Source organism: Dermacentor albipictus, chromosome 10, assembly GCF_038994185.2.
Source record: "Dermacentor albipictus isolate Rhodes 1998 colony chromosome 10, USDA_Dalb.pri_finalv2, whole genome shotgun sequence".
Taxonomy (NCBI): Eukaryota; Metazoa; Arthropoda; class Arachnida; order Ixodida; family Ixodidae; genus Dermacentor; species Dermacentor albipictus.
This window is the reverse complement of record NC_091830.1, coordinates 91,559,537-91,572,496: the sequence shown is the minus strand read 5'-3', so window position 1 is coordinate 91,572,496 and position 12,960 is coordinate 91,559,537.

The window sequence follows — 12,960 nt, the reverse complement described above, 5'->3', positions numbered from 1 at the left end:
CCGGCAATATCTATACTCATATAGATGAGCTAGTTCAATGCCGCGGCGCGTGGAGTGCGATGCGTTACTGAGCGGAATCGGGGCGGTACTGTTCCATTGCATTGGCAATGTTGACAAATTTATAGGTTTTTTCTCTCGAAGACTTACCAAAGCGGAAAAGAATTATTCCCACTGGAGCGCGAAGCGCTCCAGTGTTCTGCTATCAGAGTTCAGTGTTCTGCTATCAGTGTTCTGCTATCAGAGACGGTAGTCCCGAAACTGCTATCACGAACACTAGGGCGCGAAGCGCCCTAGTGTTCGTGCTATCAAAGTTTCGGGACTACCTACTGAGAACAACATTCGCCTTGATCACAGATCACAAGCCGCTGTTGGATCTATTTCGCGAAGATCGTCCCACGCCCATCATGGCTGCCACAAAAATTCAGCGTTGGTCCTTGCTGCTGCGAGCATACCAGTACAAGAGAGAGTACAAACCTGGCTGTGACAACCTGAATGCAGACGCACTCAGTCGGCTTCCTCTAGAAGCCACCGAGGACACATCAGAGGAGCTACACGATTACGGACACTCTCTGCAGCAGCTGGATGACAGACAGAGGAGCGCAAAGCACCCACGTTGCGCGGAAGGGTGAGCTAACCGTTTGCGAAGGTCTCATTTACTGGGGTCATAGAGTCGTGATTCCCGAGGCTGATCGTGGTGACATGATGCAATTCCTGCACGAGACGCACCAGGGAATGTCTGCAGTGAAGGCATCGGGCTGTACGGTCGTGTGGTGGTCCGGCATCGACGGAGCTATTGAACAAATCAGTAGGAATTTCACTACATGCATACTAGCAAGTGCAATGCCACCGGCCAAAATACCAGTAAGCTGGCCACTAACACACGAGTATCGTCTCACGGGTACATTTGGATCATGCTGGTCCAGTGAATAACACCATGATCCTAGTGGCCATAGACTCACATTCGAAATGGGCCGAAGGAATTCCAGACTGTCATCCTACAGCGCAATCGACACTCACACCAGTGATAGCGCAGCACGTCATGCCGTATGTGTACTGGGTGGGCTAACTGCCATGATCCATGTGACGTCACATAGCGATATATATATATATATATATATATATATATATATATATATATTGAAATGGGGTTTATGTAGCTCGTTCGAGGGATCGCAGGTAGCTCTAGATCACGAGGCCTAGCGTTTCGCATCCAGAACCCGCGCTCGTGTCTCGCGCCGCAGCGGTGGCAGTCCGCACAGTGCCACATGCATATTACCCACTACAACTACAGTGCCACATGCATATTACCCGCTACAACTTCCCCCGGGGCGAAGAGGAGCCATCCTGGCGACCTAAGGCGATGATACGATAAGGGGGTCGTGGTACGGCTTCAGGCGGCTGACGTGAACAGTCTCGCGGCCACGGCGGCGTTTGTCCGATGATGGCGTCACCGGTTCGACCACACAATTCACGGGCGAAGTACACGCGACGATCCGGTACGCACCTTGATATTTCGGGGCAAGCTTTGGGCGAAGGCCTGGAGCTTGGAAGGGCAGCCGAAGCCAGACGTGAGAGTCCACGGCGAAGGACTGTGTGGGCTGATCGTTGTCGTGGCGATCTTTGCGGATTCCTTGGGTATCCGACGTGAACGAGCGAGCCAGTTGGCGGCACTCTTCAGCATGGCGAGCAACTTCGGAAAGAGGGGTGAATTCAGAGGCATTCGGGTGATATGGTAGTACGGTGTCGAGGGTAGTGGATGGTTCACGCCCATAAAGAAGGAAAAATGGTGAGAAGCCTGTGGTAGCCTGAACGGCGGCATTGTATGCGTACGTCACAAAAGGGAGGACATCGTCCCAATTGGAATGATCCGACGCAACATACATGGTGAGCATGTCCCCAAGGGCGCGGTTGAATCGTTCCGTTAGACCGTTAGTTTGTGGGTGATACGCCGTAGTGGTGCGGTGAATAGTGCGGCACGCGGCGAGTAGCTCATTAATAACTTCGGACAAGAAGACACGGCCTCGGTCACTGAGCAGTTCTCGCGGTGCGCCGTGCCGTAAGACGAAATGCCGTAAGATGAATGCGGCGACGTCGCGAGCAGTAGCCGAAGCAAGTGCAGCAGTTTCAGCATATCTTGTCAGGTGGTCTACTGCGACAATGCTCCAACGATTTCCGGTAGCACTGCATGGAAGAGGCCCATAAAGGTCGATGCCAACCCGATCAAAAGGACGTGCAGGACACGGTTAAGGTTGCAGAGGGCCTGTCGTATGAGAAGATGTCTTGCGTCGCTGACAGGCTGCACATGACCGAATGTATTTGCGGACATAAGAATACATGCCGCGCCAGTAGTACCGCTGCCGGAGCCGCTCGTAGGTTTTCAGGACGCCAGCATGAGCTTGTTGCGGGTCTGCATGGAAATACGTGCATACGTCGGAACGCAAGTGGCGAGGGATGACTAGTAGCCATTTGCGACCGTCGGGCTGATAGTTTCGGCGGTACAAGATGGCGTCCCGTAGCACGAAGTGGGTGGCTTGGCGACGAATGGCTCGAGGGCATGTAGACGTTGAAGAACTGCTAAGAATGTCAATGAGAGACACGATCCACGGATCTTTTCTCTGTTCAGACGGCATGTCAGTAACAGCAAGCGTAGCAACCGGGCACTCTATGCATGAAGGTGGCCTTTCGTCGGATCGCATGGGCGCACGGGAGAGCGCATCTGCATCAGAATGTTGGCGCCCGGATCGATAAATGACCCGAATGTCAAATTCTTGGATCCGAAGAGCCCAACGTCCAAGACGCCCCGACGGGTCTTTCAGTGACGCAAGCCAGCAGAGCGCGTGGTGGTCTGTCACAACGTCGAACGGACGGCCATACAAGTAAGGACGAAATTTGTTTAAGGCCCAAACTATAGCTAAACATTCTTTTTCCGTGACAGAATAATTGGATTCTGCCTTCGTGAGAGCACGACTCGCATATGCAACCGCATATTCTGGAAAGCCAGGCTTCCGTTGTGCAAGGACGGCCCCAAGACCAACGCCGCTGGCGTCGGTATGAACGTCAGTCGGTGCACTCGGGTCGTAGTGGCGTAGAACAGGCGGTGAGGTAAGCCGACGACGCAAAGTGGTGAAGGCTTGGTCACACGCCGGAGTCCAGTCGCGAAGGGCACCAGAGCCAGCCAGGAGCTTCGTCAGGGGAGCGATGATGCAGGCAAAATTGCGCACAAAGCGGCGAAAATAAGAGCAAAGACCGACGAAACTGCGGAGCTCTTTCACTGTAGTCGGCCGCGGAAATTCTGCGACAGCACGAAGTTTGTCAGGGTCGGGAAGGACGCCGTCTTTGGACACGACATGGCCAAGTATGGTCAGCTGGCGGGCTCCGAAGCGGCACTTTTTCAAGTTAAGTTGAAGGCCGGCGGTGGTAAGGCAAGTAAGAACTTCGCGTAAACGAGAGAGGTGAGTGGTGAAATCAGGGGAGAAACCTACCACGTCGTCTAAATAACACAAGCACGTCTTCCATTTGAGGCCTCGTAGAAGATTGTCCATCATCCTTTCGAATGTCGCGGGTGCATTGCAGAGGCCGAATGGCATTACGGTAAACTCATACAGGCCATCAGGCGTAATAAAAGCTGTCTTGGAGCGGTCGGATTCATCCACTGGCACTTGCCAATAGCCCGATTGCAAGTCCAAAGAAGAAAAGAATTCGGCACCATGAAGACAATCTAGGGCGTCATCTATGCGCGGTAGAGGATAGACATCTTTTCGTGTAATCTTGTTGAGGCGACGATAGTCCACACAGAAACTAATCGAGCCATCTTTTTTCTTAATGAGTACAACAGGAGATGACCAAGGGCTGCAGGATGGCTTGATAACACCACGTTCAAGCATGTCTTCAACTTGCTCGGCGATGACACAACGCTCGGTGGATGACACGTGGTACGGACGCTGGCGTAATGGTGCGTGGTGTTCCGTATCAATGTGGTGAGAGACGGTACTTGTGCGGTCTAATGATGCTTGGTTGCAGTCAAAAGAGGCGTGAAAATCATTTAAAAGAGTAATAAGACGCTCACGTTGTGTCGGCTTGAGGTCATCGGCAATAGAGCGACAAAAAACATCCGGTGGTACTCGGTTAGATGGCACATGGGGTGCCAGTGCTGTTACGTTGGCAGTATCCACGTCGTCGGGAACAGGGAAATGCACAATAACGTCAGCGTCCACAGTCTGGATGGTATCAATAGTCTCGCCACAGTGCAAAGCCAAAGTGTACGAATTTGGGTTAGAAATCAGTATTTCTGCAGCCCCATGGTGAACCGTGAGGAGAGCGAAAGGCAACAATATAGGCTGGCGGCGAATGAAGACGGCAGCGGGTGAAAACATGACCGTCGCTTCGGCAAGCGATGCGCATGAAAGAGGGACAAATACCGCGCTGTGAGGGGGAAGGTCAGTATCTGAAGCTACACAGATCCTGGTTACATCATGAACTTGAAAGTCGGGAGATGGCATATCGCACAGAACGGAGAACTGAACCTCAGCACGTGCACAGTCAATGACGGCGTGATGGCGCGACAGAAAATCCCAACCGAGAATCTCATCGTGGGAGCAACAAGTAAGCTCAAAGAAATCAATCGGATACAAAATGTCTCCAATTAACACCCTGGCAGTGCACATAGCGACTGGCTGAACTTGCTGTGCACTGGCTGTTAGAAGCAATAATACCGATGGCATCATGGTCACTTTCCGTAATTCACGGCAGAGTTTCTCACTAATCACAGATACAGCAGCACCTGTATCGACGAGGGCAATACATTTGATGCCATCAACAGACACTTCAATAACGTTAGCGGGGGAAAAACGAGGACTTTGATGTTCCGACGATGACGCAGTTCGTGCCTCAGGAACTGCGGAAATCAGTTTTCCGCCTCAGTAGTACTGGCACTGGGCCTACGACGCATGGGTGAGAGTGAGCGCCGACGAGGGGAAGGTGAGCGACGAGTATTGTAGAGCTGTGACTGCGGTGCTGGTATGTCATCAGCAGCGTAGACTTCCGGTGGTGGTCGCTGAGGCATACGGTATGGTCGGAAGCCGGAGCTGGGTGGTCGCGCGGTGCCCACGAAGGCCGGCAAGCGCCGGCGGCAGAAGCGCGCTACATGTCCCGGTGTACCGCAGGCATAGCATATTGGGCGGTTGTCAGGAGTACGCCAAGGATTTGTGCCTTGCTGCTGTGCGCTGAAAAAGGGAGCGACCTGCTGGCGAGGCGAAGGCGGATGAGACAACACCGGCTGGAGAGGCGCTGAAGGCGGAGGAGAGAATCCCGGCAGACGAGGCGCCCGTGCAGCGGCTTCAGCATACGTCAGAGGCGCGGCCACGGGAGCCGGCTGACACGGAGGTGGAAGAGCTTCGGTCACTTGCTCTTGAATTACCTGTCGGATCGCTGGAGCCAAATATTGAGAAGGCTTCTCCGTGGTCGGCAAAATCGAGAGTTGTCGCGCGACCTCCTCGCGCACAAATTCTTTTATTTGCGTCAGGAAAGTTGTGTGGTTGTCGCCAATTACCAATGCTGCTAACGAATCTTCCGTAGGCGGTGGGCGCCGAGCTAAGATGCGTTGTTTCCGTAGCTCATCAAAACTTTGACACAAGTTGATAACTTCGGCCACGGTACGCGGATCCTTCGCTAGCAACATTTGAAATGCGTCCTCATCAATGCCTTTCATAATGTGTTTTATCTTGTCCTGTTCCGCCATTGACGGATTCACGCGCTTACACAGGTCAATGACATCTTCGATGTAACTTGTGAACGTTTCACCGTGATGTTGCGCGCGCCCCCGTAAGCGTTGTTCTGCGCGAAGCTTGCGCACAGCGGGGCGCCCGAACACTTCTGTGAAACTTGTCTTGAATCTGCTCCATGTTGTGAAATCGTGTTCGTGGTTTCGGAACCAGAGGTTCGCGACTCCGGTTAAGTAAAACAGCAGATTGTGCAACTTTGTGACGTCGTCCCACTTGTTATGCTGGCTCACCCTTTCGTAAGATGACAACCAATCTTCCACGTCATGATCATCGGTGCCGCTAAAGATGGCAGTATCACGCTGGCGCAATGCACCGGAAACGATGACCGTTGGAGGCTGTGGTGCATCTTCCTGGGTGGTTTCGTCAGGCATGGTCGCAGCAGTCGGTAGCGTCCGGCTTCGGAGTTCCAGTTTTCGAGGTTACCCCGCAGCTCCACCAAATGAAATGGGGTTTATGTAGCTCGTTCGAGGGATCGCAGGTAGCTCTAGATCACGAGTCCTAGCACTTCGCATCAACAACCCGCACTCGTGTCTCGCGCCGCAGCGGTGGCAGTCCGCACAGTGCCACATGCATATTACCCGCTACAATATATATATATATATATATATATATATATATATATATATATATATATATATAGTTCCATTTCCGGTTTGGATGCGTGATGACGTTATAACAACTGGCGACGAGGTCTTGCATACCCACGTGAGCGAAGGCCTTTGTCCTGCACGGGTGGACAGGCTCGAACGGAAGCAAGCGAGCGGAGTTTTCGTCCAGTTTCAAGGCGCTGCACGTGCTCCCGGAGTACGGCACCACCCACCGAACACCCCTGCGGAGGAAGTACTCGGCCACAAGGAGCGACAAATGGGCATGTTGCTGGCAGCACGTCCAAGCAAGGAAACGCCAAACTGATGAGTAACGGATATATGTACTGCTGTCGAAATGCCGCCACTGGGAAAGATGTCCGAGTTCGATCCGACAACGCAAAACTTCGAGCCGTACTTAGAGCGCTTTGAACATTTCTTAACGGCTAATGATATCGTCGACGCAAAGCGCCTTCCCGTCTTTTTGACAGTCATAGGACCAGAGGCTTACGAAGTACTGAGAAGTCTTGTTGTGCCGGCAGCCCCGGGAGAAAAGCCGTACGCAGAAGTTAAACGCCTCCTGAAGGAGCACTGCAGCCCCAGGAGTTCCGTAATAGCAGAACGGTGCAAGTTAAACTGGCGCGTACAACAGGAGGGCGAAAGCGTGGAGGGGTTCATCGTGGAACCTAAACATTTAGTGAGGAAGTGTGACTACGGTGACTTTTTGCAAGACGCCATCCGAAATAGGCTGGTTGCTGGTATTCGGAACGAAGAGACCCAGCGTGCTCTGTTTGCTGAACGAGAGCTGACATTTGATGGCGCTTGCAAAATCGCCCTGGATAAAGATCTAGCGGTGCGAGACACTGAACAACTGTGGTCCAGAGAACGAGAGGCACCCGTGCTAGCTGTGAAAAGCCGACCACACCAGTATCAGAGACCAGCTAATCCTAAGCATGTTGAAGCCCGCATGAACGAAAAATGCGCAAGATGCGGCAGGGGACACTCGTCGGAAGAATGTTGGTACAAAAACTTTATTTGTCGCAAGTGTTTGGCTGTAGGTCATTTGAAAAGCATTTGCCCAGTTGCTAGAGCGAAGGCAAAAATCATGCATGCGCTCGAGTGTTCTGACGAGGACTCGGAGCAGGAACTGTACCATGTCATAAACACCAACCAATCATGAAGTGAGGGCGGAAGTAGAGGGCCGTATACTGGATATGCAAATTGGCACGGGAGCGGCTGTCACAATTGTCCCGAGGCACGTGTACCTGTCTGAATTTCCACACGTAAAATGTGAACTATGCAAAATGTCGCTTCGCACGTACACTGTAGAGCAAACACAGCTAAAAGGGCAGTGTGACGTGGTGGTTAAGTACAACAATCAGTGCATGACTCTACCAGTGATTGTTGTAAAAGACAACGGGAGGAAGTCGCCTCTACTCAAGGGGCGAAATTGGTTAGAACGTTTGAAGCTTCACTGGCTAGAAATTGGCCAGATTGCAGTTGAAGACAGAGTTGCGGTGCTAAAACAGAAGTACCGCTCCGTGCTTTCTGAAAAGCTGGGGACAATACAAAACTATGAAGCAAAGATTATTATGAAACCGGGCACAGTTCATGTATTTTGCCGCGCTAGACCAGTTCCGTTTGCGTTGCAGGAATGAGTTGAGCGGCAGCTGCGAGAACATGTGGAAACGGGCATGCTGCGTCCTGTAATGCGAAGTGACTGGGCTACGCCGCTTGTCACAGTTGTGAAGGAAAACGGCAGTGTCCGGTTATGCGGGGATTACAAGACTACAGTAAACCCCTCTCTCAAAACAGATCATTACTCCCTACCCACACCAGAGGACTTGTACACCGCCTTAGCAGGAGGAAAGGTGTCCTGTGTACTAGACCTTTCTTCGGCGTACCAGCAGCTGGCGCTCCCTCCAGAGTCACGACCATTTTTTACAGTAAACACTAGTAGTAGGTTTCCGCGCCTTCCTTACGGGGTGGCAAGTGCACCCGCTATCTTTCAGGCAATGATAGACGAGGTACTACATGGCATACCACATGTAGGCTGTTATATTGACGACGTTGTCGTCACAGGGACAGATATCGGCGACTGCCAGGATACACTAGAACGTGTCTTGCAACGCCTCAATGAATTCAACATCACGCTTAACCTGGATAAATGTTGTTTTTTCTTACAATAGGTTACATATTTGGGTCACACAGTGACTCAGCAAGGCATTTACCCTACCGACACAAAGAAGAGCGCAATCTTACAAGCCCCCGAGCCCACTACAGTTACAGAGCTTAAGGCGTACTTGGGAATGTGGAATTTTTACTCGAAATTTCTCAAGAACGCTCCGACAGTAGCAGAGCCTCTTTATCGGCTACTTAGAAAAGAACAAAAATGGTCGTGGACAAAGGATTGCAGCACCGCATTTAAAGATACGAAGCACTTGCTAAGAAGCAGCAAGGTGCTCACATTCTATGACGTCAAGAAATCGCTCGCAATGCTTTGCGATGCATCGTAATATGGCTTAGGAGCCGTCATCTTTCACGAGACGGCTGAAGGTGAAGAAAAGCCAATTGCTTTTGCTTCGCGTACACTGTCGGAAGCAGAAAAAAAAAATACGCGCAGTGCGAACGCGAGGTCCTGGCGTTGATCTTTGGCCTAAAGAAATTCCACCGGTACCTGTACGGCCGAGAATTCACTACAGACCACTAGCCACTGCTCGGGATACTAGGGCACGATAAGCGTATCCCGACTATCGCTGCCGCGCGTATGCAACGCTGGGCTTTAGCCCTCGCAGCTTACAGGTACCCGCTGAAATTTAGGAAAGGAAAAAATGTTGAAGTGGCTGACGCCTTGTCTAGGCTACCCCAACCAGGACCGGTGAACGATGAGCCATCAGATTGCATGTCAATCTTTCAGTGTCTCCCGCTGACAGCAGAGAAAATTGCAAGACTCTCTAAGCGAAGCTTAACTCTATGCCGCGTGGCACAATATACGCTAAACGGGTGGCCTAGACAGCAGGCAGCTGAATTGAAATCCTACTATGTTGGCCGCGATGAGCTGTCACTAGAGCAGGGCTGTGTGACGTGGGGCGTAAGAGTCGTAATTCCGGAGCTGCTGAGGGACCGCGTGTTAAACATGCTGTACCAGGAGCACCCTGGCACCAGCCGCATGAAAATACTAGCGAGGAGTTTTGTATGGTAGCCAGGAATCGATTTGGCCATTGAACAGTACGTTCAGAGGTGCAAAATTAGCCAAGCAGTTCAGCCAGCTTCTCGGCCGGTTCCTCTTCACCCTTGGCAATACCCCGTGCAGTGTTGGTCACGCGTCCATGTAGATTTTGCACAGAAGGGTACGAACGTGTTTCTGGTATTGGTCGACTTATTCTGGAAGTGGATCGAAGTATGGCCGATGACGTCAACCTCTGCACAAAAAACATTGGAAAAACTTCGGGGTGCTTTTGCCGCTTATGGTTTGCCCGAAATATTTGTGAGTGATAACGGGCCACAGTTCACCTCAGAGGAGTTTGCAGAACTTATGAGCACCACCGGTGTAAAACACGATCCTATTGTTACGTAGGAAGACACCGACGAAAAGCTATTTACAAGTATATTTACAAGGCAATACGCCGCAGTTGACCAAGAGGCAACAGCCCGCGCTAGTTTCCAATCGTCGTCTTCGTCTTCTTCCTGCTCGGCTCATCATCATTGGGAATACTACCCCGTAGCACTACCCCCGGCGACAAAAGCGCCGTCCCGGAGCGACTAAAGGCTGGACTCTGAAGCAGTGTAGTAGCTCTTGAGCCTACTGACGTGCACGATATCACTAGACGCCAGAGTAGATGACGAGGTTGAGCTCACAGGAGCAATTTCATAAGTCACAGGCGTCACCTGGCGGAGCACGCGGTAGGGCCCTGTGTATCGCGAAAGGAGCTTTTCGGAAAGTCCAACGTGACGACAGGGCGACCACAGGAGCACGAGTGCACCAGGCGAAAACTGTACGTCACGGTGGCGGGCGTTGTACTGACGCTGCTGCGTGGTTTGCGAGGCCGTCAGTCGAGCACGGGCAAGCTGGCGTGCATGATCGGCGAGGGCGATGGCGTCGCGCGCATACTCGGTTGTTGAGGTCGCAGCAGGAGGAAGTACCGTGTCAAGGGGCAAGGTCGGTTCGCGACCGTAGAGTAGATAAAATGGAGAAAATCCGGCGGTGTCGTGCCGGGAAAAATTGTAAGCAAAGGTGACGTAAGGAAGGGCAACGTCCCAGTCGTGGTGGTCCTTCGAAACGTACTTGGACAGCATGTCGGTAAGAGTACGGTTTAAGCGCTCTGTCAGGCCATTAGTTTGAGGATGGTATGAGGTAGTCAGCTTGTGTTGAATAGAGCAGGAACGCACAATGCCGGCGATAACTTTCGAGAGGAAGTTACGACCACGGTCAGTAAGCAGCTGTCGCGGGGCGCCATGCACTAAGATAATGTCACGCAAGAGAAAGTCCGCGACGTCAGTGGCGCAACTGGTAGGTAGAGCCCGCGTGATAGCGTAATGGGTGGCGTAATCAGTTGCGACGGCTACCTATTTGTTCTCAGAGGATGACGTGGGAAAGGGACCGAGGAGGTCTAATCCAACACGAAAAAACGGTTCCACAGGGACGGTGAGCGGCTGGAGATGACCGGAAGGTACCACCTGAGGCGTTTTCCGACGCTGGCAGGGAGCACAGGCAGCAACATAGCGTCGGACGGAGCGAGCAAGACCAGGCCAATAGAAGCGGCGGCGGACGCGGTCGTACGTGCGGGTTACGCCAAGATGTCCTGCAGTGGGTGCGTCATGAATGTGAAAGAGCACAGTCTGTCGTAGATGTTTTGGCACGACAAGAAGAAGATCAGGGCCATCAGGGAGGAAGCTCCTTCGGTACAGAATGCCGCCCTGGAGGACATATCGGCGAACGGATGCGTCGGTAGGTGTAGAGCGCAGATGCTCGATGAGTACTCGCAGCGATAGGTCTCGGTACTGCTCATCGGCGATGTTAGCGAAGGCAGACACAGAGAAAATGCCGTCGGCGGTACTACTGTCGGCGTCGTCAGGCTCGTCTACCGGGTAGCGAGAGAGGCAGTCAGCGTCCTTGTGTAGTCGGCCAGATTTGTAGGTGACAGAGAACGAATATTCTTGGAGGCGTAAGGCCCAGCGACCAAGTCTTCCTGAAGGGTCTTTCAATGAGCATAACCAACAAAGCGCGTGATGGTCTGTGATAACGGAAAAGGGTCGGCCATATAAGTATGGGCGGAACTTCGCAACCGCCCAAACTAGGGCCAGACACTCACGCTCAGTGATGGAATAGTTGCGCTCCGCGGGCGAGAAGAGCCTGCTGGCGTAAGCGATAACACGGTCGTGGCCACGCTGGCGTTGTGCCAGTACTGCGCAAATTCCGTGACCGCTGGCATCAGTACGGACTTCGGTAGGCGCAGAAGGATCGAAATGGGCCAGAACGGGAGGCGTTGTGAGAAGATCGATGAGAAGCGAGAATGCAGAGGCCTCGTTATCGCCCCACTGGAAAGGGGCGTCTTTTTTCAAAAGCTCGGTTAGTGGTCGTGCTATGGCCGCGAAATTTTTGACCAAACGGCGGAAGTACGAGCAAAGGCCGATGAAGCTGCGCACATCCTTGACACACTTCGGAACAGGGAAGTGCGTAACAGCAAGGATTGTGCCTGGGTCCGGTTGCACTCCGTTCGCGTCAACGAGATGTCCAAGGACGGTAATCTGGCGACGGCCGAATTGGCAATTCGATGCGTTGAGTTGCAGACCGGCTCGCCGAAAAACGTCCAGGACTGCTGAGAGGCGCTCGAGGTGCGTAGCGAATGTTGGGGAGAATGCTATAACGTCGTCCAAGTAGCACAGGCACGTGGACCATTTGAAACCGTGAAGAAGGGAGTCCATCATGCGTTCAAAAGTGGCAGGAGCGTTACATAGGCCGAACGGCATCACCTTGAATTGATAAAGACCGTCGGGTGTAACAAAGGCAGTCTTCTCGCGGTCGAGATCGTCCACGGCAATCTGCCAATAGCCGGAGCGAAGGTCAATAGAGGAGAAATAGCGAGCACCGTGGAGGCAGTCTAGGACGTCATCAATCCGAGGTAGGGGATACACGTCCTTTTTGGTAACCCTGTTAAGGTGCCGATAATCCACGCAAAAGCGCCATGAGCCATCCTTCTTTTTTACCAGCACAACCGGCGACGCCCATGGACTACATGACGGTTCAATAATGTTCTTGGCAAGCATTTTGCGAACTTCGGTGTGAATCACTTGACGCTCAGCCGGTGATACTCAAAACGGGCGGCGATGAATAGGAGGGGCATCTCCGGTATTAATGCGATGTTTAACAGCTGTTGTTTGGGCCAAAGGACGATCGTTAAAGTAAAAAATATCTTGGTAGGAAATCAGGACGCGGTAGAGCGCACAAGCGTGCTCGGACGGCATGTCGGGTGCAATCATTTTCTGTAAGTTGGCGATGGTACAAGTTGCCGACTGCGATGGTAGAGGAGGATCGGTTGAATTGTCGTCTACTGAAATCGATGCTACAGAGTGATCCTCGAATGAGCAAAGTTGGG